Raw genomic sequence first — 24697 nt, 5'->3', positions numbered from 1 at the left:
ATACTCTATTCATTATACCACCTATCTACCCTGGTTTTCTTTAAGCCCCAACTAAAATCTCATCTTTCCCAGGAAGTCTTCCCCAGTGCTTCTTAATTCTAATGCCTTCCCTCTATTAAATATTTCCTATTTCTCTTGCATCTAGCTTGCTTTGTTTATATTTGTTTGCATATTGCCTCTCCTGTTAGATTGTAAGCTCCTTGAGAACAGGGACTATCGTTTGCCTTTTTTTGTATCCCCATTGCTTATCACAGTGCCTAGCCCAAAAAAGGTACCCAATAAATGTTTGTTGATTATCAGAATTCTGGCCGATGTAGATATGGGACTGCTTCAGTACAGAACACAACCCTTTCTTACTTTCTCTGAGTCATCTTGTCCATATCTTTACACAAATATTCTATTGTTGAAAGTTCCACTGACTCAATTAGTCATTGTTCCCAGCTCTGCTTATCAAAATGTTGGGGAAGCTCTGGTGGGAAAGAAGATAACAGGTTTTCAGCTTTTTGTGTCACCTGCTCTTTGTCATGTACCTTTGTCTGAAAATCATTACATTCTTGCTACTTATGAAAGAAAGGAACTGAGATTCAGGGGCCCTATCTCTTTTCCCAAGATGGACATATCCGAATTATCTTAAATACTTATTAAAATATATCTATCAAAACTGTCCCCACCTTGAAAATCATTGCTGATCTTCAGTGAATAGCCTGCCAATATTTTGTTGCCTTGACATAATTATAATAAAATCCTTTTAATTTTTTTTGTTCTGAGTTTTGCCTTCTTAATTAAAGTGAAAGCCTAAGTGAAGAATTTTCCTTTCAATAGGAAAGGTATCCCAACTTATCGACTTTCCTCTGCTTTGTTTTATTTTTTTTGGTTATTTTTGTTATTTGCTTTTTGTTACATGGATAACAGTGCAGTATTCACTGCCATTTGCTCTTGCTAAATGACCAACCCACCTTCTAATCACGAAGATGTGTCCTTGATGATGTCATTTGTATCATTTTTCAAATGTGCGTCATCCTTGGTAAATATACTGGATTCTGCTTACACCCACCATGTGTTTTTCCATTGCCCTTTGAGTCACCTGCAATTTTGATTCTTCTAAGACTACCGTGTTCCAAAATTGCAGCCCCAGAGCATCACAAGAATATTGATGTTGAATAGTTAGTCCTTTGCAGCAATGAGCAGCTTAGAATCATTGAAAAAGCTGCACAATGTCCCAATTTTCTTCATCAGCAAAATCGGGATAATAATCCCTTCCTTACTAGATTCACAGAGTTCTCAGGAGAATTTTTTAAAATAATGAGTGTTTTAAGTGTTTAAAAAACATAAAGGATAGTAGAACAAAGAGTTAGTGATTTTCATTGCTAGTGGGAAGTAGGACAGAAGTTATCAATTTCACCAATCTTTTCCAGTCTGGTTCAGTTAATTTGGGTAATAACCAAGGGCATTGTATCAGGAACAAGAGTATTAGGTGATTCTTCTCACTCCACCTTGACCCAATTGTCTAGCAGTTAAGCCAAGTGGATTCCCCTGAAGGAGTAGAAGTGGAAGAAGACTAGTACAGTGACACAAGGATAGAATAGGAATTAAAATGAATTTCAGACACTAAGTTAAAAAATAATTTAATTTAAGGATATTTTTCTTAACTATGGAGGGGAGGGGGAGAAAAAAAGCTCAAAAAATAAACCTAATATAATTTTAAAAGCTTTCGCTGCCTGCCTAGTTACATGTAGCTATAATAACCTTGAAGATATGAATACAAACGCTAAGCCCTCACAACCAAAATTAGATGGAAAGCAGAAAACTACGAAACAATTTTTATAGCCAGTGTTTTTTGATAATGGCCTCATTTCTCAACTATATAGAAAACTAAGTCTAATTTATAAGAATATAAGTCATTCTCCAATTGATAAATGGTCAAAAGATATGAACAGGAAGTTTTCAGATAAAGAAATTAAAGCTATGTATAATCACATGAAAAAAGGCTCTGAATCACTATTGATTAGAGAATGCAAATTACAACAAATTTGAGGTACCACCTCACATCTCTCAGATTGACTAAAATGACAGAAAAAGATAACGATAAATATTGGAGGGGATGTGGGAAAATTGGGGCCCTAATGTATTATTGGTAAAGTTGTGAACTTATCCAAACATTCTAGAGAACAATTTGGAACTATACTCAATGAGCTCTAAAACTACACTTATCTTTTGATCCATCTATATTGGTATTAGATTTGCATATCAAAAAGATTATAAAAAAGGAAAAGGACCCATTTAAACAAAAATCTTTATAGCAGCTCTTTTTGTGGTGGCAAAGAATTGAGGGAATGCCATCAGTTGTGATATATGAATGTAATAAAATACTATTTTATAGTATCCAAGAAATAACAAGCAGGAAGATTTCAGAAAAACTTAGAAGGACTTACATGAACTGATGCTGAGTAAAGTGAGCAGAACCAGGAAAATATTGTACACAGTAACAGCAGCATTGTGTGATGATCAACTATGAATGAATGATCGACCAATTATGGTGGAAAATTCAATCCACAGCTAGAGATAGAACTGATAAAGTTTGAGTGCAGATTGAAACATACTCTTTTCACTTTATATACATATACACAGATACAGATACATTTTCCTTTTTGTTCTGTTTCTTCTTTTATAATATGACAAATGTGGAAATATGTTTAATATTATTGCTTCTTGGAGAGGGAGAGGGGAAGGAGAAAGAAAATTTGGAACTTAATTTAAAATCTTATAAAAAATGAATGTTGAAAAATATTTACAAGTAATTGAAAAAAGTATATACTATTTACATTAAAAGAAAAAAAAAGGTAGGCCCTCTCTCTCTTCTGTAGAAGAGGTTGTGTAGTAACTACAGCCTAGAAAATCAACTAATCAATAAAAATTTATTACATGCCTATTATGTGCCAGATACTGTTCTCAGCTCTGGAGATACAAAAAGATGTAAAAGACAAAGATATAAAAGATACCAAAAAATAGATGGCAAATAGATAGGAATAGATAACAGATAACAAAAAGAAGCAATAGGAGCAAACGTTCAAGAAATTCCCAGTCTAATGGAGAAGACAACAACCAGCTGATGAAGTTTGGCACCAAATGATGGAATCAGGGTAGCAATCCCCAGTTCAAATGGGAAGCACAAGGAGAAGGCACACATGATGAATTCACAATGGTGTTCTCTTTGCCAAAAGGTACCTTTTTTTTTTTTAACAAGAAGTTACAGTCAAAATGAAGAGGTAAAATAGAACAAGGGGTGGTAAATATGAAATAGTATCAGGAGAGCATATAGTTAGCAAGGAAAGGGGTTTTGACAATTAACAATGGAAAAGACAAGTTCCCTGGCACAAGTCACAATTAACTAGGACAAAGGAAATATGCCATGAGACGGGAGTACGCCATTGACTGACAGGCTAAATTCGTAAGGTTTAGTATCATAAGAGAGTCAGTAACAGGGAAAAAGACACCACAAGGTATGAGGGGAGTCAGCAAGAGGAAAGATATCACAAGCCCTGGCAAGCTAATTCCAGAAGGGATTCAGCAAAGATGGTATAGATCATGGACAGACTTATAGAGGAAATTTAATCTGGGAGGTAGTGGTGAGGGTTGATATCATAACTTGGCTTTCTGATTGGATAGAGTAAGGTGGATTTCCCAAGACCTCCACTATCTCACCTATCAAAGGACATCACTGGTTTTACAAGTTCAGAGGAGTAAATTGCCCCAATCTCAGCTATATTCTGGCCACATGTGTCCCTCTGTAATATTTCCCAACTATCCATGTTACCTTACCATGTGTATCCTCTCTCCTGCTGTTGAAAGAGTTATTGCTGTTCTGTCATTTGAGTCATATACAATTCTAATAATTGTCTAAGGCCAGATGTGAACTGAGGTTTTCAGGCTCTGCCCCTAACCCTCTCTCCACTGTGCTATCTAGCTGCCCTACTGAAAGAGTATATGAGATTCAAAGCAATTCCAATGGACTTAGGATGAAAAATGCCATCTGCAACCAGAGAGAGAACTATGGATACTGAATATGGATCGGAGCACAGTGTTTTTACTTTTTTATTTTTTCTTTCTTGGGGTTTTTTTCCTTTTTGATCTGATTTTTCTTGAACAACATGATAAATATGGAAATATGTTTAAAAGAATTGAACATATTTAGCCTATACCAGATTACTTACTGTCTTGGGAGGAGAAAGAAGAGGGTAAAGAGAGAAAAATTGCAATACAAAGACTTAGAAAAACTAATGTTGAAAAATATCTTTACATGAATATGAAAAATAAAATTCTATTGAAAACTTAAAAAAATAAAGTGAAATTTCAGTGTAAAACAAAGAGTACATTTCCCTGTTTGTATGGGTTGAGGAAATATCCCTATCTTACTATGCTCTTTAATCAGATACCCCTATCTTTTGCTGCTTGTTCTAGTAAAGGAAACACACTGGTAAGGGGTCATATGCATGCTTTAAATTTATATTTACCTATAAAGTACTGAAGACATTAGGTAACATTCTGGAAACCCACAAGAGGAGGGTTCTAAGTGTTACTTTATTTGTGATTTCTCTATAATGAGTTAAACATCCATTCAACAATTATCTACAGATGTCTAGGCTTCTCATGTGAATGAGACCATTCTTAATCCACAAGGAGCTTACAATCAACACAAGATGAAATATTAAAGAGGAAAAAGAAGCAAGCATTTATTGAGCACTTGTATGCCAGTAACTGGGCTAACCACTTTATAAATATTACCTCATTTGATCATCACAACAATGTTGGGAAGTATTATTATTATCCCCATTTTACAGTTGGGGAAACTGAGGCAGGCAAGTTAAGCAACCAGGGTCACATAGTTAGTAAGCATCTAAGCTGGATGTGACCTCAACTGCTCATGGTATAGTGACCAGATCAAGTCACATAACCTCTGCTTGCCTCAGTTCCTCATCTGTAAAATGAGTAAGAGAAGGAAATGAAGCATTTATGCCAAGAAAACTCCAGATGGGATCACAAAAAGTCAGGTATGACTGGAAATGACTGAATAAACAGCCACAACACCATGACAACTACCTGGCTATGGCTGTAAACAGTACCCTAGAAATAAAATGCATAATGCAATAAACATTTATTTAACAACTACTGGATTGTACTAGGGTCTAGGATAGATGCAAAATTTAACTAAAAAAACCATGGTCCCTGCCTTCATGGAACATATAGCTTGATGGGGGAAGGGAGTACTGACACCAAGAGCTACAATACTACATGATAAATGTGCTCCAGATGAGCAAGACAGAAGAGGAAGCCAAGAAAGCATAGAGCTTTAGAGACCTGCCTGCCCAACCTGTATCTACCACTGATGTCACTTCAGTGTGGTGTGTTAAGAAGGCACTTCACATGCCTTCTCTGGGGCTCCAGCATCTTCCTGCCTGTGTCCAAGACCAATAGAAGCAACCTCCTCAACTAGCCATACTTGACTCCCCAGCAGTGGAGAAAACAAATAAATAAAAACTTGAGACATTTCCAGGACTAGTTACTAAGCTACAATTTGCAATCACTGAAGTCTACCTGTCATCAATTACTTAGGCAATGAAGACTTAACTAAATGTAAACTAAAGAGAGGACCAAAATTTTGTTGGGGATGGAAAGAAAAGAAAATTGGAGATGGAGCTCCCTTTTTTCTCTTTTAGAGGCAGTCTCTGGAGTTGATGGGGTAGGAGAGGGAGATGAGGCTTATTTCAGAAGAAAACTCTAATTCATTTACAAAACATTGACAAAAATGGGAATGGCATTTCTGCTTTGTCCAGAGAATTTGCCCAGAACAAGCAGAGGCTTTCACAAATGATACTCAACAATGAGCCACATCTTTATGGTTTCACAATTAACTAAAGGAAATATGAAGGACATAAGAGTTCTTTGTGCTTATTGTTTGTTGGTTAAGAAAAAGCATGATATTTAATAAAACAAAATGCCATGCCACAAGCTGTTTACAATAAACTGTCTCAAAATCCTTATAGATTTCATGGAAAATATAACAACAGAATTAATCCAATTCAACAAATTTCTGATAATAAACACAAATGAGGTAATAACACAAGATGTGTAATCACCAAAAGTCATTCAATGGGCTCATTGCCTATAACAGAAAGCCCAACTCCATCTGCCATTTAAAATACCTTAGAATCTGGTTCAAACCTGTCTTTCCAGTCTAATTTCCCATTGCTCTTCTATTTTGTCAGGTTAGTCTACACCCCAAAGAGGTGTCTTTCTTGTCTCAATGAATTTGTTCATGTTCTCCCACCTATTGAGAATGCCTTCTTCCCATCTTTTTCAATGCCCCTTTCCAACCTTCAGTTTTAGTTTAAGTATCACCTTCACCATGAAGCCTTCCCTGATTACCTAAGCCTGCCATGACCTTTACCTTTTCTCAGCTCCCATTATGACTTGGCTGTAATTAGACTTCTTTGTATTATTAGTTATCTGTGTACACAAAGTATTGTCTTCTGGTCTCATATCTTTTTGTTGTTGTTCAATCATGTCAGTCAAGTCCCATTTGGGTTTTCTTGGCAAAGATACTGCCATTTCCTTCTCCAACACATTTTATAGGTGAGGTGACTGAGGTAAATCAAGTTAAGTGACTTGCCTAGAGTCCTTAGGCACACAACTACTAAGCATCTCAGGCCAGATTTTTACTCAGGAAGATGACATCCTCATTGTAGATCCAGCATTCTACCACGTTGTGCCTCCTAGCTTCCCTTTCTTGTGTACCACACATGGACCTATTTCTATATATATTGTCTCCCCCACTAAGATTGCTTTTATCTTTCTTTATATCTTCAAGTGTATAGTAGAGTCCCTGAAAATACTAAACACTTTTAAAATGCTTTTTTATTAATGAAGAAAACTATACAATAAATAACAACATGGTAAAAATAATAAACTTGAAAGACATTAAGAACTCTGATCAATATAACAATCAACCATGATTCCAGATGACTAATGAGAAAGTCTACTATCTAATTCCTGACAGAGAAGTGATGGACTCACAGTGCAGAGTGAGATATAGATTTCCTGATATGGCCAATATGGGAATTTGTTTTCCTGTGCATATTTGTAACAAGTATTTAGCTCCCTCGTGACTAACTAGGCTCCTTGGCAAAGCACTAAGATGTCCTCATTGTACTTTTGACTGGCTTCAAGCAAAGTTGCTATCATGGCTATCATGATGACCTGTTGTTTAGACTCATCAAGGTAATCAGGTGTTGCTTCTTCCTTTTCATGAGGCTATTTCTTCCTGCCTATCTCACTCCAAGACTAAATTCTCACTTTTACCACTCCTCCTCTCCCCCCCACCAAAAAATCTTTCAATATCACTTTCAGATTTTATTCATTAAGGTGAATAGCTAACTCTTCCCAATTTACCCAGAGCCTGCTGCCAAGGACAGCTTAGCCAGTCAAAATTCCTACATTCCATCCAATTGGATGGAGCCCAGTGACCCTTCCCAACTTTGCAATCTTTTTTACAGATGTGAATATTGGCTAGTGAGACTCATAAGAAGTAAGCTGTGATCCATAATTCAAGAATGTAATGAAAGGCATCATGATATAATATGTAGAGCACTAGATTTGGAGTTCAAATGGACCTGGGCTTCAACCTTGCCTCAGATACTACATGTGTGACTGGGAGAGATAGTACCTCTCTGGGCCATTTTTTTTTTCTCTTTGGTAAAAGACTAGCATTAGATACAATCACCTTTAAGATCCCTTTCAACTCTAAATCTACATTCCAATGACCATAGTCACTCACACATTTCCCCAGTCATGAATATCTTTCCCCTCCTCTCAGTTAGTTCAAATAGCTTTGACCCAAGAATTTTTCCAATGCCTGAAATACCACCATCAGAAAGCCTCTCTTTTGGGTTAAGCCCTTTCTATCCCCCACTGGAGTGATGTTTAGCCACTAAGTAGTAGAATAAATGCTGCACTTGAAGCTAAAAATCCAGTATTAGAACCCTAGCTCTGACATTACCAGCCAGCACTTCTTGAAGAAATTTCTTCCTCTATAAATGAGAGCTTTGACTAGATCATGATGATTTTGACATTTGTAATAATAAAACTGATACTTATATAGCATTAAGATTTTTAAAAATACTTTATACACGTTATTTTATTGAGCCTTTACTACCACTCTGTCAGATAAGAATTGCTGTTATGATTTCCCTTTTACAGAAGAAGAAAGTTTGTAAGGTTCTTTTTTGTTTTCTGGAGGTCTTGGAGCAGCCTTCGTTTCAGTAGAGTAATCACCACAAGAATAGCCAGGTGATAAAGTCCAAATTCTTTATTGTCTCCTCACCTGAGGCTGGGCAGCTTTCTGGAGAGCCTTTCAGCTTTGGTCTTTGTGGGGGGAGCAGGAGGACAGGCCAGCCACCATTGTGGTGTGAGATGGAGTGAATGTCTCTGAGTCTGAGAGCTTGTGCTTGTGCTTCAGCCTCCAGCCACTCCAAAGATGGACGATGGAATGAGTCTGTCTCTCAATCCCACCCTGGCTGAGTTTGTCCCAGCTTATATGCTCTATTATAATTACATCATTACAATACACTGAGTATAAACCAATCATTATATCACTAGGAAACCATTATTTGTTGTAAGATTAAATCAATCATACTGAACTAGAGAACTATTAATCACCATGCTAAACTAGATAACTTGTCTCATCAATTCCACTGAATTAGCACCTTGTAAGAATTTGTTTTAAGTACAAGAGTTCTGGCCCATAACAGAAGTTAGACTCAGAGAGATTATATGGTCACATGTCTAATAAGTATCAGGAAAAGAATTTTAACTGAGTGCCCAACTCCTAGTCTAGATCTCTGTCTACTATGGCATCATCTTTTAAGTCCCTCTACCACAAATATTCTATGAATTTCTGGGGATAGCGTCTGTGTAAATGAGTTTATCAGATGAATTATATTCCAGTGATGAGAAAGAATAGGAGAGTGCAGAGGGCTCTCACTACCTTGGAAAAAGGCGATTCTGACCAAAGAGAAAAAAAATATGGAAAAGGGAAATGATGACAGATGAGAGAGAAGGAAAAAAAAAATCAAGTAATTCTAGAATGGAGGCAAAAACTAGACCTGCTCTATTTCAGAAATATGGCTGTTCAGTCATTTCAATCATGTCTGATTCATCATCCTTTGGGGTTTTCTTGGCAAAGACTCTGACTGGAGTGATTTGCCAGTCACTTCTCCAGTTTATTTTATAGATGAGGAAACTGAGGCAAACAGGGTTAAGTGACTTGTCCAGGGTTACACATCTAAAGCATCTGAGGCTGGATTTTAACTCGGAACTTCCTGATTCTAGGGTCAGAGTTATTCCCAATAGACAAGTGTTAGAGGGACTTTAAAAATATACTTTCATCAATATGGAAAACACTTTGATAAGGAAATTTCCCTTAGCAATGCAGAGAAGCACTTACTTTGCAATTTATAGTGTTAGATAATTGCCTAGAGTCAGGTGGTTGAACTCAAATATAAACAGAAGTCACTAATCTGTACATAAGACAGCTGCATGGTGCAATGAATAGAGAACAGGGTGTGGAATCAGGAAGACTCATCTTTGCAAGTTCAAATCTAGCCTCAGACACCTACTAGTTGTATCACCTTGAGTAAATCACTCAACTCAGTTTGCCTCAGTTTGCTCATCTGTAAAATGAGTCGGAGATGAAAATGGTAAACTACTCCAGTATCTCTGCCAAGAAAACCCTAGTGAGGTCAAAGAGTCCAATATTGAAAACAAATGAACAATCCCATATATAGGGTCCCAGCAGGCAACATATTGACAGTTTTAAAATGTGATATCACGTATGTTGTACTGTTTATTTATTTTGCTAAATATTTCCCAATAACATTTCATTCTGGTACCATAGCATCGGAAGTGTTGTGAACCTCTGGCTTGATACCTTTAGGCTAGAGCACTGAGAGATTAAGACATTTACCCAGCATCACACTGCAGATCCACGTCAGAGTTAGTAACCAGATTTTCTTAGCTACAAGGTCAACTTTCCATCCACTAGGCTAATTGCTTTTCAAATCTAGAATGCCTTTCTATCATGCCCCAGCAGTGAAGATCGAGGAACACGTGGTAGATGGCAGGTGGACCCCCTTTGGTAAGGTCAAAGGAAACCAAAGCCAGTTAGGAATCAGATATATTCTCTCCAGAGCAAGTAACTCTGCCTGCAGAGATCTTGAGATATTATCCAGCCCAAATATCACGCAGCCTGACATGGATTCCTTTCTCCTCCCGGCTTCTCCAAATTTTACCCATCCTTCAAAATTTAGCCCCAGTTCCAATTCTTTCCCCAGAAGTGTTCCTTTGAGGGCCCCAACCCTTCTACTTCTCCCTCTCCTCTGAACTCCTCCAGCACTTAAAGTTTCTACTGCATAATTCAGCACTTAATTATACACTGCCTTGAAACAATTAGAGAACAATACAATACAATCTAATAAATGCCAAATTAAATATAATCAAGTCTCTTGCAATCCTAAATGCCTACGATCTGAGGAGCCATAAAGTGTGGTACAGGAATTATTATGGCCCAGAAGATGGGGGGTGGGAGATGGAAGTGGGATAAGGGGATAATGAGTGCTGAAGAAGACTTTATGTAAGAGCTGGGACTTGTATAAAGGCCTTGAAAGATTGGTAGCATTTTAAAAGGCAAAGAATATGGGGAGGGGTAAGTTAGGAGAGAGGAATGGAGAATATAACATAAGGAACTCCGTTGCAGATCAGCATTGGATTTCTAAAAGTCTCCTTTCAGATACCACCAATCCCTTCCCCTCACCCCAGCTATAGAGATGTAGGTCACTGTCCCCTTGGATGCCCCATGCTAAAGGATTTGATGTCAGTCTGTGCTGCAGTGAGAAAAGGCAGCCAAGCAATGCTGGGTTAATTCTAGGAGCCCTACTACCTCCTCCTCAGGCAACCCTGCAAAAGGGGGGTGGGGAGAGGGGGGGAAGGAGTCCTGGAAACAGGGAAACTGAAAAGAAAATTCCTTCTCTCCTTCCCTCCTTCCCCTCAATCTCTTTCTCATCTCTCTCTATCTCTCTGGGTACATGTCTCTATCTTTCCCATCTCTTATCTCTCTGGGTGTATGTCTCTGTATTTCTCATTTTTCTCTATCTCTCTGGGTGTATGTCTCTGTCTTTCTCATCTCTGTCTCTGGGTGTATGTCTCTGTCTCATCTCTCTGGATGTATGTTTCCGTCTTTCTCATCTCTCTCTGTCTCTGTCTTTCTCATTTCTCTCTGGCTCTGTGTGTCTGTGTGTTTCTGGCTCTGTGTCTTTGGCTCTGTGTGTCTCTGGCTCGCTCTCTCTTGTTTCTATTTCTGTGTCTGTCTCTCTGTCTTTGTCTCTCTCATATCTATGTCTGTCTCTGTCTTTGTCTTTCACATCTCTGGTCTCTCTGTGTGTCTGTCTCTTTCTCTGGCATTTGTCTCTGTCTCTCTCTTGCTTCTCTATCTCTCTATATATCTTTCTTTGGCATCTCTCCCTGTCTCTGTTTCTCTGTGTGTTTATCTATGTGGCTAACTGTCTCTGTCGCTCTCTTGTCTCTGTCTGACTCTCTGTCTCTCTCTTGTCTCTCAATCTGTTTCTTTCCTTTTACTCTATCGTGTCTTCTCCTAAGAATCCCCAACCCAAAGGATTAGTCAGTTAATCAAGAAAAAAATTGTGTAATTGGTGACATTTGCCTCAAGTGCATGCAGCCTCACCTTTCTGTATCCTGTTTCCCCCTTTGAGGACTGCATCTCACACACATATTCTCTCACTCACTGATGTAATTGTTTCTGGCTGGCATCCAGGGCTCTCCTGTCAGAGAGAAAAGCACCTGATAAACTTCTTTCAGAGCAGTAGCAGCCTTTTCAAAGAGAAGGCAGAAAGAAGGCCATGTTTAATTTAAAAGAATGAATCTCTAATGATTCTTATCTTATGATAAGTTACCAGTGACAGGCCTATGAAGGGAAAGAGAATTTCAGGCAGAAGGGTCTCCCCAGCACCTTTCAGTTGGCATCCTGGGCAAAGTGATCTGTTAAATGTGAGCAATAGTAGCTCCTAGACTCATAGATCTCCATCCATGGCTCCATCCATGACTGCTTAGCTCTAAGAGGCAGTGTGGGGCAAGTAGAGGTACTTGATGCTAAGCACTTCAGCTCCATCCCCTGCTCTGGGAGAGAATTCTTCCAGCTGGAGACAGGGCTTCTGCTTCTCTCATTCCTGGATCAATAATCCTCCTTACTTTCCCATTCTCAGTTCCTATCACAGCCTCCCACTTCCGAAGCTTCCTTCACCTTCTCAGCACCCGAATTATGAGCTGGTCCCAGATAGCCACCCTCAGCTTGGATGGGTCTCCAATTCAAAAATCAGAAGATGATGAGCTGATGTTTTTATAGCACTTCAAATTTTGACAAAATACTTTACATGCATTGTACCATTTGAGCCTCATGGGTTCAATTGAAATGTTTAATTAACACCTCCTGTGTTCAGAGCATTACAGGGAAAATAGAAAGTTTGCACAAGATTAGGTTCCTTTTCTTCAGGGAGAGGAACAAGACACAAGCACAGAAAACTTCGGTCTATTCTTTAGGTGGAAAAACAAAAAGCTATGTGAAGCATGAGGTGGTAGGTCATAACAATAGAAGGGAAATCAGAGAGACTTCATGGAAGAGGCGGCATTCTCAAACTGGGTTCAAAATATGGGCAGGAATTCAATAAAGAGGAAGGAGGAGGATATTCCAGACCCAGGGAATTATCAAATTTCATGAGAAAAGCCTTGAAGCCTGTGGAAAAAGCACAGAACTTGGGGGCTTTTAGTTTTGCTTTTAGCAGAGAAAAGACTTTACAATCTAAATTCATTAACATCTCTATAGATAGTGCTTTAAGGTTTGTGAAACCTTTCCCACTATTTGAGCTTCAGTACAACCCTGGAAGAGCTATGCACAAGGAGAAATGACATTTCAACCCTTCACAGCTTTCTACTTCCCTTATTCCTTTCCACCAAGGTTCCCAATTCAGCTCTTGGTTGCCTTATATGACAACTCTCCCAGCCAGCTACCTCTACCATGGCCTGCTTCTTCATTCCTTCACTGAACAAATACTGACATGTTTCCAGGAGCTGTGCTCGGTGCTGGGGCCTGTGTTCCAGCCTCTTCCAGGAAGTTTGTTGGGATTCCCAGAAGGGTAAAATGCAGGCAGTAGGGATAAATAAAAGTCTGAATATTTTCTACTATCAAGAGTAACATGGTAGTTGTTTAACAAAATGTCTTCATAAAAGAACACATTGTTACAGATTATCAGGGAACCTGCCATCTAGCTATTCTTTTAAATTTGATCCTTGTCATTGATAATTGTAAAATACTGAGAGGATCATGACATTTACAGCTGCAAGGGAGAGTCACCTAGTGATCCTTCTTGTTTCATAGGAAAAAACCAAGGACCAGAAAGGGAAAATAATTTTTTTAATTTAAATTTTATTTTATTTAATAATAACTTTGTATTGACAGAACCCATGCCAGGGTAATATTCCATAACATTCATATACCACAATTTACCTAGCCATTCTTCAATTGATGGACATCCTTTCATTTTCCAGTTTCTAGCCACTACAAACAGAGCTGCCACAAACATTTTGGCACATACAGGTCCCTCAGAAAGGGAAAATAATTTGACCAAGATGACATCAAAAGTAAGAGATCCAGCTGAGAGTCAAACTCAGGTCTTCTGACTCCCGAACCAGTGGTAATAGGTGGTTTAATAGATAGAGCCCTGGGACCAGAATCAGCAAGATCCAAGTTCACCTACTAGTTTTGTAACCCTAGGCAGTCACTTAACTTATGTCTGCCTCAGTTTCCTTAACAGTAAAATGAGGGTATATAACAATAAGTGGGTAAGTGTGGTGTTCTTTTTCTTTAAAATAATAATGGTTCTCTCTGGAGAAAGCAGGTTTCTTGGGGAGGTTTCCTGGAGGCAGCCTTAGTTGCAGTTAAGAGTAATAATCACCCAAAATGCAGCCAGCTAATAAAATGCAAATGTTTATTTTCTCCTTCCAAAATAGCCCAGTTACTTTTTCTTAGTGGCCTATCTCTCTGCTTGATTCCAAGAGCTCCCTCCGAATGTCTCCAAATCCAAAGGTTTGTCCTTCAGCCTCCAGCCAGCCAGGTGGAAAATGGAATGGATCTCTCTTGCCTCAGAGAGAGGGCTTGTGGGCTTCCTCCTAGAGTGCTCCTCATCAACCCCAGTCAGTGTTCCAAAGTAAAACTCCTCACTCAGAGAGGGCTTCTGGCTGAACTCACATGACGCTCCCCTCTCAATCTAAATTCAGCTGAACTCTCTCCGAGAGCCTCTGTCTGTTTCTTATATATGAGAGAGTGAGATTGTAGGATATCTCCCAGTGTGCTCTCTGGCTTTAAGAGCTTCAAGGGAGGTGTGAATTCGGATATCTCATACTAAACCCTGAAATCTCCCAAATGTGTGAACTCTAATGAGTAAAGGTGTGAACACAAGCATTGTATCAATTAGTTCTACTTAGTACCCTGTTTCAGGTTCTGGCCCAAAACATCTCCTTGTAAGATCAGATCAATAATCTGTCAACTCTAATGAGTTAGCAGTTTGTAAAGATTCCAACAGGTAAGTAGTACAATGGAGAATGCAGGACCTAAAATCGGGAAGACCCAAGTTCAATCTGATCTCAGACATTTACTAGCTATGTAATCCTAGGCTAGTCATTTAATCATGTTTGCCTTAGTTTCCTTATCTGTAAAATGGGTTGAAGAAGGAAATGGCAAACTACTCCAGTATCTATGCCAAGAGAATCCCAAAAATGGATAACAAAAAAATCAGATACGACTTAAAAAGTGTCTGAACATCAGCAACAAAAATAACAACTATCTTCCAGGTTTGTTGTGAAGATAAAGAACAAAGATGAAAAATGCAGAAAAAACTGGGAAGGTTTACATGAAATGATTCAGAATAAAGAAACCACAGATTACATATTGACTTTCATTAAATTCAATACGTATTTATATAATGTACATATATATATATATAAATTCCTACATATATGTATGCATATGAGTATGAATATAGAAAAGACAGAGGAGAAAGGCAAAAAGACAGAAATATAGAATGTATATAAATATATACTAATTTCAAGGTCTATACATGCATGTATATGTATGTACCTATATGTATATGTATATAAATACATATATATCTGTGATACGCACACCATTAAATATAGATGTTTGTTTGTGAGCACAGAATCTATGCTTTTGAATTATAGTACTGAAGAAGACTATTGAGAATTCCTTAGATAGTAAGGAGATCAAATCAATCAATACTTAACTTATTTCAGACTATTCACTAGAAGATCAAATACTGAAGCTGAAGCTTAAATACATTGGCCAACATAATGAGAAAACAGGATTCATTGGAAAAGATCTGGACATTGGCAAAGATTAAAAGCAACAGGGGAATGGAATGGCAGAGGATGAAAAGGATAGATAGTGTCATGGAAGCAACATGACTATACAATGACAAAAAAAATATACACATGTATGCATATTTACTAGAGTTCATTCTTTTTATGATAACATATTAGAACACAGGAGGCACCAAAGCAAATAAGATTTTATTTTAATTCCCCTATTAAAGGAAACTTAAAGAGTTGGCATTTTTTATTTTATGTATGATTTTTGTTTTCATTTTATTTTCTTCTTTAAATATTTGTTTTTGCTGATTGTTTCTAGTCTGAAATAATTAAGAAGGAAAAAAAAAGAAAAGATTAGGCCAAGAGAGCCAAAATGTTTAGTCCTCGTGTTCTCTCAGACTACGCTATTTCTCTAGCTCTAGGAAAACACTAATAATGATAACCAATGTAAACATAGAGCTTGAAGTTTTACAAATTACAAATGTCATCTCATTTTTTCCCCTCAACAACCCTGGACAGTAGGTACCATTATTATCTCAATTTTACAGATGGGGAATAGAGATATTCACCAGTGAAATCTGGACATTCTGCCAACATCTGTCAGAAAACTGAATCACTTCCATTTGAATATTCTTAGGAAGATTCTGAAGATCATCTGCAATGGTAAGGTACAGGACACTGAGGTCCAGACTGACACGGAGGTTTCTTAAGCTAAACTGCCAGATATTCAAATTCTACTGCAGAGAGCATGGCTCCAATGGACTAGCCACATTGTTCTAATGCCAAAGGAACAGTTGCCTAAAAGACTATTTTATAGGGTATTCAAAACAAGGCCTGAGCTCACATAGAAGTCAGAAGAATTGATATATGGTTTCCCTAAAGAACTCTGGAATTGACTGAATGTACACGGGAGACACTGGCATAGGACCACCAAGCATGATGTGCTAACATCAAAAAAGATTCTGTATTCTATGAGCAAAGTAGAATTATAGTCAATCAAAAGAAATGTGAAATGTACACGTTTAGAAACATCTCCTTTCCAATGTTCATGAGGACTATTTGTGCCTGTCCTGTAGTAGAACCCTCTGAGCTGGTGTTGGTCTGATCAGCCATAGACAAAATGTACTCTGACTCCAACATAATGATGTCATTTTGGTCCTGTTTGAGAAACTAAGAGTAACAAACAAACAACCACTTCACCACCTCACTGCCAAAGAGATTGGAGCTCTCTATTATTTAAAGGCTCTTAAATTTACAGTTGTTGAAATGTCAGACCCTTTACCTCAAATGGTCTTTGTCATTTACCCTCTTCCTGAATAGCTCCAAAAAGGAGGAACAGGGGAATGGAAAGGAAGATAAACATTAGGAGATCAATATGGCCATCAGTCAAACAAGAACTCCCAGATAAAGCTTAATCACCTTAGTCTGGCATTTAAAGACTTCCTTGCCCATGCTTCAAGCATGATATGGTGGAAAGAGCAGCTTATTACCCATGTGAGACTTTGGCCATATGGTGAAATGGATTGTAGAGCCAGAAATACCTGAATTCAAATGCCACATTGCTCTGCCCTCTTGACTTCCAAGCATTATCCTCTCACCCTAAGGATCCCTGGGCTTTGTCACCTATGCTATCCTTGCAACCTAAAATCACTGATCCTTTCCATGTATCTTGCATCTGAATCCTCCAATATGTCTTCTGTCCTAAACAGAATGCAACCTCCTTGAGAGAGAACTGTTTCACTTTTCTGTTTGTATCACAAATACTTAGAATAGTGGTTGGTATCTAGAAAGCGTTTAATAAGTGTTTTCCACTTTATTTGCAAAGTGCTTTCCTTACAACGTATATTACAAATTATTATCTCCATAAGAGGAAATGGAAGTTTAGAAAGGTCGAGTAACCTGCCTCTAGCCCTAAACACAAAACTAGTACGTATCAGAGACAGAATTTGAAAGAGGTTTTTTTTTTAACCACTTTTTCTATTTCTCCACGTCGTAGTAAACTTTGATGATGCAAATTAAACTATTTTCTAAAATGCTTGGAAGTGCTCTGCATATATTCTTTCATCACATTCACATTCTCATTCTCGTGGAGAATTGAGAATTGGTTGTCTGTTCATTCTGCTTTGCCATTGTCAGATCACCAGTCTCACTCTTTTCCTCCAGAGCCAGTGGAAAGATTTAGATCAGGACAACTAGAGATGACTCTAGATGCAGTAGACGATCTTGATCTTTTTAAGCTAAGGTCTTTCCCAGGCCTTACTTGGCTGAGGCAATATCCATTTAGTGATTTAATGCTAGGTAAGAAATGAGGCAAAAGATAGGCTGTCAGCTTACTCTTTTTTAAAAAATCAATTCAGGAAGGGAAAATGTTAGGGGAGGACTTTGGGATTAACTAGAGTTCTAAATATCTAATTCTACTCACAGGAGTACTTCAGGACCAGCCTGAGTCCTGATATTGGGTGAGGAGTGATGAGGTGGGATTCAGGAGGACATTCGAGCAGGAGTCCGTTTAACCAAGCCAGCTTTCCCTTTATATATCCTATATCCATGGAGTACTTGCATGCACCAACTCTGCATCATGTAAGCACAGGTGTTCACACCCCTGACTTTTTAGGAAGGCTGAGATGCCCTGGGGGAAGGTGGGGGATACCGAGAGTGCCAAACCAGATACATCAGCACTGTTCCTTACTGGACTGGAAGGTCTTATACCTTGCCCACAGTTCCCCACTATCTGTGATCCTCAACAGAATAACCTTCAGGGTTTCTGACCAGAAAAGAAACAATTGTTGTTTACATTTGCTCTGAACCATAAAATCCAAGCAATGACCAAGTAAAGCTTGGCCAATCAGTGAGAGTCAGAGTGATTTGGGTTTAAGGCATAGTCAAGTAGCTCCATTTGAATCCAGGGATCTAATACAACACTGAATATGATTGTTGATGCTGTCAATCAATCAATCAGCAAGGATTTATTATGCCTCTACTATGAACCAGTCATTATGTTAACTGCTGGAAATGCAAAGACAAAAATGAAATAGCATCTGTCTTCAACAAACTTGCATATTATAAAGAGAAATCATATGTTCATATGGAAGAAGATACAAAATAAATGCATAGGGAATTTTTGATAGAGGAAAGACATTAGTAGTTCAAAGGAATCAGATGTTTGTGTGCTTTTTGCTTCTTCTTTGGTCATCCCAACATTCCAGGGAGGTAGATAGGTAAGTAGGTAAACATGTTATAATCTGATTTGGGAAAGTCCACTTCCCTCTCTCCTTCTCCCTCCCTCTGTCCCTTCCTTCTCCCTCCCTTTCTCCTCCTCCTTCTTCCTCCCTCTCCTCCTTTCCTTTCTCCCTCCCTCTCCTTCGCCCTCTACCTCTCTTTCCTTAGCCTTTGTCACTTTCCCCTTCCCATGGCATGATCAAAAGAAAAACCTGTCTCGCGTCGGGTTGAGACTGATGCTTTGACTAGAGATTCCCGCATCTAGGGAGGAATTGAAATGGAAATATCAGCTCCACCCATAAAAGAGTAGGGGCAAGATAGAGGGAGTAGTTAGTTCCCTTCAGTCAGTCACCTCCAATCCCCAGGCATGATTACTTTATCAGCCTAATACAAGTTACTGTATGAACCTGAAAGCATTTAAATAGAATTTCTTAAAATATATATTCTATTCTTCAGAATTTTCAATATTTCAGCCCATCCTCCTTCCAATTCACCCTATGTAAAGATGTTTAACCATAACTCCAAACACCAGATGGTGACAATGATTTTTTGCTCATGGTCCCGTTTGGAGTTTCCCAGTTTGGCCATTTGGATCTGCTCCCTCCCCTTATGTCTTCAGTTCCTGCTGTTGTGCCCTACTTTAGAATCATCTGCTCTTTTCCTTTTTATACCCTAGTTACATTTGGTACCTTCTGATTTTCCTTTCATCTCCATTAATTATAAAGGATCCCAGGTCATACAAAGGCTTGAACCTAAGGTTTAACTACTGTCAGTAGAGCCATAACCTGAATGGTTTAATCTGAAGCAAAAATATTGCTGGGAGAGATATGCTTTTATGCCGAGAGAAAAGTAAATGCCAATCTGGGGAGTGGAGGTAGGTGGCAGGAGGGAGAAAGCAATTTAGGAGAGTACCACCATAGTTACAGATAGGAGGAAGAACTGGATATCCCATACTACATTTCATATCAATAGAGGAATGGGAAACTGGAGACAGAGCTTTGTTCATTCTATGCTAATTACTGATGACAGGCTAAAAAATTGTTGCACAAATGAAGAGCAGTAATATATATTACACATATATAATATGCACAATCTATATATTACAAACACCTGTTAAGTATCATGAAGAGCTTTCTATCTGCCAATGTGACATGGTTAATAATGAAATAGAACTGGAGTAAATAAAATGTATGTTGAAGCCTTACTTCAGACATTTACTGGCCTGCGGCCCTAGGCAAGTCATTTAGTCATTAAGTCTCACTTAGATCCACTTCATGCACAAGTGATGCACCATATGATCCATGATGTCAGTGGTGCTCTTCAAAAACAAAGGACAACAATGAATTCTTTGCATTCATTCTTCCTTATACCTACAAAAATGTTCTATTACTTTCAAGTATTTATTTCATTCAGCTATCCCTCCAATCAATTGGTACATAGTTTGTTTTAACTTATTGCTTTTACAAATAATTGGGCAAAGTCTTCCCCTCTCTGGAGTTCAGTTTACTCATCTATAAAATGATGGGGCTAAGGCTGAATGATTTGAAGATTTCCTTCTCCCTTGTATTCTCTGATTCTTTGAATGTCTTATTGACTGATGGCCAAAATAAGATTCTAGGTTCAATTCCTAGTTCAAAACCAAGAATTTTCAATGATGTTAGAATAAACTACATACCACATACTCAAATTTACCCAGTAATGTAATAATTGTATTACCGCTGATTCAGACTTCATATACAGGTTGGATCTAACACTGGCAGAAATTAAGACACAATACATACTTCTATTTTACTTTGTCTTCTCATCTTAAGAATGGTATAATTCTATATCCTAAATCTCCTCGATAAGACGATCAACAAATAAAGTAAGAAATGACTGCACCTCACCCAAATACACAGCATTGGACCCTTTCATCTCCTCTATAAAATGGGAAGGGGTGAATTTCCAGCCTTTGACTGTGGTTCTAAGCAGGTGCTTCATGGGGTGACACTACTGACATTAATTGACATGGGTCAGCTTTCTCACTGTTTTCTTATGTGATGATGCTCTGGGACTAAGAATCTTGTTACCTATGTGAATAGCTCAATAGAGGAAGAGTTTGGCAGTGAGGATGCAATCCCTTCAGATGTAGGGTCCCAATTACAAGCAGTCCTTCATCAGTCATTCACCAAGATTGCAACCAAGTAGAAAGTAACCAATGGTGTTTTAAGCCTATGGGTAAATTTGACCCCAGGTTTAAAAAGGACTTTTAAAAAGGCACTTTAACAATTCAATAAGTAGCAGCTAAACAACAAACGGAAATATGGCAAGATATGTTCTATCACCTATTTGCCTTCAGACTCTAACTTTTAAAAAGGGATGGATCTGGTGTACAGACTGACAAAAAAAGCCAAGTCAGACCATGTCCTGTTGAATGTGGCTAAGAGATGTCTCAGGAGACAATCACTATCATCACTGGAGTTATAGAATGAAGGCAGTCCCTCACATTCTCTGCCACTACATTCCTCATTTGATTAGGGTTATTACTCAATCCCTCAATAGCATAATATTAAATAGATTAGTGAAGGTCATCAGAGTGCCAGAAATCACTGAGGTTTGAATAAAGCAAACTGTTCCAGCATTGAAGAAGGCACTTTGCCTGAATTTAGTAATTCTTGACCAGCAGAGTCATATTGCTACTGTCACTAATGTTACTGTATCTTTTTTTAAATTAAAAAAAAATAGTCATGTTGGTGGAGTTGTGAACTGATCCAACCATTCTGGAGAACAATTTGGAACTATACCCAAAGGGCAATTAAACTGTGTGTACCGTTTGATCTTGCAATACCACTACGAAATCTATATCCCAAAAAGAACATAAAAAGGGGAAAAGATCCACATGTGCAAAAATATTCAAAGCAACTCTTTGTTGTGGCAAAGAATTAGAAATTTGGAATCAAGGGAGTGCCTATCAATTGAGCAATGGTTGAATGTATATAAATGTAATGGAATACTACTGTTCTATAAGAAATGATAAGCAGACAGATTTCAGAAAAATCTGGAAAGACTTTCATGAACTGATACTGAGTAAAGTGAACAGAAGCAGGAAAATATTTTACTCAGTTATAGCAACATTGTATGATGATTAACTATGAATGACAGCTCTTCTCAGAGATTCAATGATTTAAGACAATCCCAAAAGACTCATGATGGAAAATGCTATCCATATTCAGAGAAAGAATTAATGGAGTCTGAATGCAGATTAAAGCATTCTATTTTCACTTTCTTCAGGCTTTTTTGTGCATGTTTCTCCTTTTGTTCTGTTTCTTCTTTCACAACATGACTAATGGGAAAATGTGTTTTACATTATTGCACATGTATAATCTATATCAGATTGCTTGCTGTCTTGAGGAGGGGAGGAAGGAAAAATTTGGAATTCAAAATTTTATAAAAAATGAATGTTGAACTGCAATATATTTAACATATATAGGACTGCTTGCCATCTTGGGGGGGGTGGAGGGAGGGAGGGGAAAAAAATGAAACATAAGCGAGTGCAAGGGATAATGTTGTAAAAAATTACCCTGGCATGGATTCTGTCAATACAGAGTTATTATTAAATAAAATAAAATTTTAAAAAAATGAATGTTGAAAAATGTCTTTACATGTAATTGTGAAAAATACAATAGTGTTTTAAAAAATAAAAATAGATATCCAGTTTTTCAATCAGCCAGAGTGAGAAAAATTGAAAAGTGTCAAATAGCATATCATTGCTATTTGATTATAGATGCCTAGGTAAAAAATAGGTACACGTCCCAGGAAGGCTGTGTAGAGTGTTCAGTAATATAATGATAATGGGGAGCTCTGGGAACCTGAGAACCAACTAAATAGTTACATTTAGCCTAGGAAAATAATCTCAAAGATCTCTGCAAATTTGGTGCCCAATGTTATATCAACTATTTTGAAGAGAGAGAAACTGAATCTCTAGGTATCTACTCTGGTGACATAACCTGTTTACAAATCACCAAGATCTGGAGATCAGAGAACTGGAACTATTAACTATGATTCACTGCTAGTCAGTCATTGGATTGGGCTGAAGACTTACAAAATCATCAATTTTGATATTCAGGGATCATCTTAATAATGACATTATACTCAATGATCAAGTCTATTCTTCAAGGCTAGTGTCCTATCCATTCCTCTGGGGATAGACACTGAGAAAGGTAGTAGAAGAGGAAAGAATAAGGTTAGTTACTCTGGCAAATTAGGGGCATAGGCGTGGAGAGAAGAGGGGGAAAAACAGTATTGGGGAAGATGAAAAATGAGGGGGAAGAAAGGGAAAGAGAAGGAAGAAAGGAAGGAAGGAAGGAAGGAAGGAAGGAAGGAAGGAAGGAAGGAAGGAAGGAAGGAAGGAAGGAAGAAGGAGGGAGTGAGGGAAGGAGGGAGGGAGGGATGGTAGGAAAATAGCAAAGATCTGGAAACAGTGGAACTTATTTATCAATCAGGGAATAAAAATAAAAGGAATATTATTATAGTGTAAGAAATTATAAATATATGAAGAATTCAAAAAATCTTTACAAAACTTATATGAACTGAAGCAGAGTGAAGTAACAGGATCAAGAAAGCAATATCCATCACAACTATAGTAATATAAATGAAAAGAATAATAAAATAAAGGTGAATGCTATGTACTTATAATGTGCAATATGAACCTCAAAAAAGAGATGAGGCCACACACTTCTCTAATCCAATTTTCATTTAAAGTCCAAAGATATGAGATGTTACATGTGCTGTAAGAGCTAGTCATGGATCAGTCTAGTTCCATTGATTTTCATTGTTACAAAAGAAAGCTGAGTAATGGGAGGAGGGGAGAGTTTTACAAATATGATGTAAAAAACAAAAAGCATTAATAAAACTTTTTTTTAAAAATTAACCACAAATAAAACTCATGTTTTCCTCAATGCAACAGAAATTTACAAGCCACCTCTTGCTTGCAGACACCAGCAGTAAATGGTATAGCATATTTGGATCCATCTCCCTGACACAGCTCTGCTGGCATCTCCCCAAGATGTGCATCTCTACCAAATACAACTCATCTGTTAAGCATAAATTCCCCATAATGAATTCAGGATTGAGTGCAATATCCTTTACATGAGAATTAAATTTTAATTGACTCCTAAATATACACATAGCACTTATTTACTAATTATAGAATCAGGTAAGAAACCAGACCGAGAAAAGGCATACCTAGCTCTGAATGTTTTTTCCTCTATCAGGAAGAGTCTAATGTTCCTAGGGCCAGCACCATTCAGGGCTGGAGTGGACTCCCCCCATCTCAGAGATAGGGGAAACAACCTTCTCCCACCTGCTCAGTAGTATTTAAAATTCCATTACTAGAAGATAGAGTTTTTCTTTCCATGGTTAGTGATCATGGGCTCATAGATCCAGAGATGAAAAGAACCTCGAAGGCTATCTATTCCAAACCCCCCCCCCTCCGGTTTTACAAATGAGAAAATTGAGGTCCAGGAAAATTAGTGAGATGTCCAAAGTCACACAGGTAGTAATCAACAGAGGTAGGATTTGAACCCATCTCTGGATGAGACTTAAAGAGCAAATCCCTTGGGGAGAGAGCACTAAGACTTAAGAGTCACACTCTGGCCAAGGTTCCTGCTATCAAAGTTCTGGCGACGTGGGTGGGAGGGGAGACAATATTGGATACCAGTTGGGAAGGTTTCTGGGCAGGAGAGAGGGACCCATACCATGAAAGGCTAGAAAGGTAACCGAAAAGGAACAACCAGGGAGTGGGAGGGGAACCAAAGGCAAGCCACTAACTTTACCAAATTGTTAAGGACTGAGCCTACACATTCCTCTTCAAGCCCACCCAACCTTTATCCTTTGGAAGGCAAGAAGAGAAGGATGGACATGGTTTTGTGTGACTCCCTGGGACAGTCCTGTTTCTTTGCTGGAGCACAGCTCTGGGGACAGGCAGGGTAGAGGG

At 38.1% G+C, this 24697-nt stretch overlaps 1 protein-coding gene across 4 annotated transcripts in view; it reads right to left on the bottom strand.

Moving 5' to 3' along the window:
• Positions 1-24697, bottom strand: part of ST8SIA5 (ST8 alpha-N-acetyl-neuraminide alpha-2,8-sialyltransferase 5) — a 128665-nt gene that overhangs the window by 76901 nt on the left and 27067 nt on the right. The window lies entirely within an intron of this gene.

This window comes from Antechinus flavipes, chromosome 1, assembly GCF_016432865.1.
Source record: "Antechinus flavipes isolate AdamAnt ecotype Samford, QLD, Australia chromosome 1, AdamAnt_v2, whole genome shotgun sequence".
NCBI classification, from domain to species: Eukaryota; Metazoa; Chordata; class Mammalia; order Dasyuromorphia; family Dasyuridae; genus Antechinus; species Antechinus flavipes.
The sequence above is the reverse complement of the archived record's forward strand: the minus strand, read 5'-3'. Positions and strand labels throughout refer to the sequence as shown.